Source organism: Ursus americanus, chromosome 1 (genome assembly GCF_024610735.1).
Source record: "Ursus americanus isolate L20-20 chromosome 1, mUrsAme1.1.p, whole genome shotgun sequence".
In the NCBI taxonomy this organism is placed as follows: domain Eukaryota; kingdom Metazoa; phylum Chordata; class Mammalia; order Carnivora; family Ursidae; genus Ursus; species Ursus americanus.
This window is the reverse complement of record NC_142127.1, coordinates 55,315,335-55,321,111: the sequence shown is the minus strand read 5'-3', so window position 1 is coordinate 55,321,111 and position 5,777 is coordinate 55,315,335.

Here is a 5,777-nt window from a genome sequence, read left to right as displayed (position 1 = left end):
ATAGACCATAATATTTTTAACTGAGAAACTTCTTTCTCTCTAAGTGTTGAGGAACTTGGTAAATTTGGGGTAAATTCTGCTAAATGGAGGATATTCTAAAATCGAATACTTCTTTGTTGTGAAATGTGTAAAATTTCAGCCCAAATATTTTCACAGATACTGTCCCTTTGCCGTCAATCTGAGTGCCATAAGCAACAAAAAGGTGGTGGGGTGTTTTTTGTTTTGTTTTTGATTTTTTTTTAAGAGAGAGCATGCACAAGTTGCAGTGGGGGTTGGGGGAGATGTTGGCAGAGGGAGAGAGAGAATCCCACACTGAGTGTGGAGCCCAGGGCTTGATCTCATGACCCTGAGATCGTGAACCGAGCCGAAACCAAGAGTCAGATGCTCAATGGACTGAGCCATTCAGGCGTGCCTACAAAAATATTTTACAGGACAAAATGTGTCAAATTGTTTCTATTTATGATTCTTTCGAATATTTTGCCAAATTTAGATGCTGCAAAACCATTGGGTGTTTCTGTTCATTCCATTCAAGTAAAGAATAAACATTTATCCAATTAAAAATAGGAATTCCATCAAAAGACTCTTCTTATTAGTCTAGATATTCCAAAGCTCAGTTGGAGAATTTAAGGATTACACCTACATTGTTTGAGCTCTCATCATTAAATTTGCTCAGTTCCTACCTTGCGCTTGAAGGGATAAAATTCAGTGTCTTCCTGTTTGGAAATTTTGTTTTCAATAATTACAACTCACTAAAACTTCAAAAGCTGAAGTTTTTGACTCTCTACTCATTGAATATTTAGATGAATCATTTCCAATTTATTTTGAGCATACTGCAACCAAAATTTAGAGAACTTGTTACAATGTTCAAAATGTTCAATGCATTGTAGGATACTTAGAATGATTGTTACAAAGTAGTGCTTCAAAGTACCAGACATTTTAAAATTCAACTGATGACTGATAGTAAATGGCATATAACCTTGTTGAATACTGTAGATTTTTTAAAAATTCAACATCAGTTTTGTTACAAAAATTTTGTAATTCAGGTACTTTAACTGGGTTTATATAAATATTTGTTAACTTGACAACTCTAATTGGTAAGATTTCTCAGCGTGTTTGAACACAATTATAAACTATGTTTGTACTCTGGCCAATTCCTAGCATATTTGTACTGTGGCGATTTCTTCTTATTAAGAACATTTTTGTCACCACAATACTATAACCCCTAATATTTTCCTTGTATAGGAAAATGGCATTTTAAAACGGAATTTATAGTAACATTCACAAAAATGGGGGTCAGATATTTCACTTTTGACATAATTAACTCCTAAAAGCTTTACTTCAATCATATGAATTGAATTAAAAAAATTGAGCTACTTTTGGAATTATTTCATTTGATTTTCTACTTGAAGCATCTTATGACAGTGGTATAAAATTGGCACAGCTCACGATGCCAACACACTAACAGCTGTTGCTTCACGTGAACGTGCACACAGAAAGTTGGGCTCACAACGAGTAAAAGTAAGTTAGAAGTAGAGACGCGTGGCCTGAATGAAAGGCTGTGCTTCACAGAGGATGAAAACGTACCTTCTGCTGCCCGATGGTTCGATCAGACCTTCAGCCTCAATGTTCTTAATCACTTTTCAAGTATATGCTGATGCCTCTTCAGCAGACTTGAACCTTCTGGAGTTTTGCTTTGTTGTTCTTGTTTTTTTAATAATCTGGTTGAAAGACCAGAACGTACGGAGGATGGCCAGACCGTATATGACAATAGAACTCTCACCCAGAACCTCTGCAGCCATCAGCCCAATTGGCCCAGAACTGTCAGGACTCAGTCAACGGCTCCAGCTTCCCTATTTTTGCCTCAGTTTCCAACTCAGGACCAGAGAAAGCCAAATACGCTCCCCAAACCAATGAAGCTCTGTTGCTTCTAGAGAGCCTGCCTCCATCTTCCCCATACCAACAGCTTTCCATCTAGGCATATAGGAAATTTTTTTCGATATAGAACTTTCCAACTCCCTCTGAGTCAGTCTCTGCCCAACACGAGTGATGGTGGCTCCCTTGCTAAAGCGAGCTCTGAGTAAATAGCCTCTGTTCTCACGTGCGTGGTCTTCACTTGTTTCCACACGTGCTCATTGATTCCATCGCAGTGGATGAAATTGCCAATGGTGGATGATAAATGCTGATAAACATTTTGTGCAAGTCACATATTCTTCATCAAATTTCCTGAGAAAGAGAAATGCTGATTTCATGTTTTGACTGCTCACTGAGGAAAAGACACCACTTGGAATAAAGAGACTCCACAGAGAAATATATCAGTACAATGGCTCCAGGTGGTAAAGGTAGTGGGGATGAGAAGAAATACACAGACACTTGCATTCTCTGTTATCATTTTTTTTAAAGATTTTATCTATCTATCTATCTATCTATCTATCTATCTATCTATCTGAGAGGGAGAGAGAGAGCGTGCATGCAAAGGCAAGCAGGGGAGGGAGAGGGACAAGCAGACTCTGCATTGAGTCCAGGGCCAGTTTGGGGCTTGTTCTCAGGGTGCGGAGATCATGACCTGAGCTGAAGTCAAGAGTCAGATGGTGGGACGCCTGGGTGGCTCAGTTGTTTAAGCGTCTGACTTCGGCTCAGGTCCATGATCCCAGGTCCTGGGATGGAGCCCCACATTGGGCTCCTTACTCAGCGGGGAGCCTGCTTCTCCTTCTGCCTGCAGCCCCCCCTACTTGGGCTCTCCCTCTCTGTCTTTGACAAGTAAATAAGTAAAATCTTAGGGGGAAAAAAAAAAAGAAGGAAAACCTCCCTTAAAAAAAAAAAAAAAGAGTTGGATGCTTAATGGACTGAGCCACCCAGGTGCCCCTGTTATTCAAAACTGATTTTCTAATGCTCTTGCCTTGTTTGGATTTTTGCCAAGGGAAGAACATAAAAGGAAAAAAACCCACTATGTTGAAACATCAGTATTTCTGTTTCACCAACAGGTTATCAAAACAAAACCCATCTGTACTGGCAGAATTGTTCAGATTTCTGCTCCTGGTGATTAGACAGCAGATGCCACTAGCTCGACACGAACCACTCCCGGTTCTGGCCTTAGCACAGAACACACGCGCTGTCGATTCTCATTTGCGTAAGGATGCGGTTGACTGAGTGCACAGGCCTGTACTTGCTCGCACGGGGTTTCCGTACCACCTTTATGTCCTCACTTACAAGGGCTTTATTTAAAGTTCACACAGGCCCTTTTGCGATTTTTTTTGGTGACATTTTCCTTCTGCTCCCCAAGAACGGGATTGGTAAATTACCTTTCAATCTCCACTGTCTCATTAGGCAACAAGCTCACATGTCCATGAGAATAGGAAGTGAGTCTGTTTAGAGAGGAGGGCTGAGAGAAGTGTTTTCTCCTTTACAAACAAAGGGACTTCTCCAATTCAAACAAACATTTTTCTCTTTTCAAGTTAAGTTTGTTAGAGGAGTCTGGTTTTCCTTCTGCGTTAAACCAGGGTTTAATTGAGATAGGAGTTGGCTATTCCGAAGTCAGATCTATTTAGTGACATATGAAGTCATCCAGTCATTGCAATGACGTGAGTCTCAGTCTAGAAGATAGCTCTAGTCACTCACCCTCATAAGCGTAGTGGCCAGATGCAGTACGGTATGATGGAGAACCTGAAGAAAAGGCTAGAGGCAGGCCATTGTTCAAGATGGTCCCACTGAAAATGGGGTGTTCTATGTTCCCACTTTATCTTTAGAGGTGTTTGTCTTACTGAATGAGTCTACTCAGGAATGGGTGCTACCGAAGCTCCCTATTTCATTTTCCCATGTAATGAACAGAATCAGTCACTTTCACGGAACTGGAAAATCCTTTTTACAAAAAAGGTTTCAACGCATACTTGCTTATTTTTAATGTAATGAAAAAAATTCAAAGTTATTTTCTTCAGAGACTTTCATTTTCTTCTGTCTGCAATCTCCATAGGGAGCCGTATTCATCCATTCATTCATTCATAAATATTTCTTGCACACCTACAATATGCCAAGCACTATTTAAGGTAAAGGTGGTAGATTTGTAAAAGGATCGCTTTCGATGTCTTGACTTGAGCAACTACTTACTAAATTCTATGCTATTTAATGACAGTTTTTTTTTACTTCCCTTGCATTTGCATTGTGCAACTCACCACCTCCTGCTTGTCAATCCATTATGGTAGCTGCATATGGCCCCGAGATGTTCATGTCCTAATTCCTGCATCTGTGAATGTTACTTCATATGACAAAAGGGATTTTGCAGATCTGATTATATTAGAGATCTCGAGATGGGGAGATTATCCTGGATTATCTGGGCGGGTTCTTGATATAACCACAGTGTTCTAATAAAAGCAAGGAGGGAGATTTGACTACATGAGAGGAGAAGGCCGTGTGATTGCAGAAGCAGAGGTTAAGACGGATGTGGCCACAAGCCAAGGAATGCAGGCCTCTATCAGAAGCTGGAAGAAACGAGGAGCAGACCGGCTTGGCCAATACTCATTTTGGACTCCTCCCCCTCCAGAACCTGTAAGAGAATAAATATCCATTGTTTTAAGCCACGAAGCTTATGTAATTTGTTAAGGCACCAATAGGAAACTCATACAGCTACAGGTCTAGGTTTTAGAATTCATAATTGTGACTCACAAAAGTAGAGTCTGGGGTATCTCTAAAATCACTAATGCTGCTCATAAATTAGCAGCTTTGCAAATTTCCCCCACTGGCTAGAAAGAAGGAAATTTCTTTCTTGTGGTTCCCCAAATCTGTTGGGAAGGCAGCATCAGGCGAGATGGCGCGCCGGAGAGACAGACTCTCCCAGAATTGTCAACGTTAAAGCATGGATAATACCACCTACAGAGATTTGTCATCAGGATCTGCCCCAAATGCTAACAAATTAAAACTAAAGCATCTACATGAATAATGAATAATCTGAGGGCTTCTAACCATGCTGACTTTAGGCATTTTCATCAGTTGAGCTGGACTGCCTGTGGAAAAACATCTTTTTCTGCACAAAGTAAGTTTAGAACGTTCCGTTAAATATCATTAACTGTGTCTGGCAAATTTGTGAGGAATTTAGAAAATGAGTTTGAACACTCAAGGCTGAGACCACAAAGCTGAGAAAAGCCACGCTGGGGGCGCTGCAGCCCTGCCAGCCTCCCGTGCTCAGATACCGCGACACGGCCTACTTAGTCTGTACTTATCCCAGTGTGCATCCACATTTTGTACCCAGGAAGCTAAAAGGAAACCAAGAAATCACTACCTACAAACCCACAATAGTGTCATGTAATTGGGACTATGTGTACTCGTAAGAGGTTCCTTGTCTGGCATGATTTCATCCTTGGACCAGGGAAGTGACATGGCAACCTTGATTCTATAATCACAAACGATGCAATAAAAGTCTCAGCTACTGTGTCTCTTTGCTGCTTATTTTCCACTTGCTTTCCCATTGCTTACTCCATACACCAAGGGGAGGGGCATATGCTTGGCATCTGGAGTTCTTATTTTCTCAGTCTGTCTCTCCCTCTCTTCCTCCCTCCCTCCATCTCTTTAAGAACTTCTGGTGTGTACGCAGAAGAGGACGCAAGGGAAGATTTCTTTGTGCACTCCTGCCAGCCACAGGGACGTTTCTCACTTTAATCCTTGGACCCCATCCCCAGGACTCCGTGGTTGAACGCTCCACAGTGAACTGGGCTGATGCAAGGCCCCAGGGCCTATGCGCTTAACATATTCTAGCAGGATCGAAAGAGGCTGACTGCCAATATTTTTAG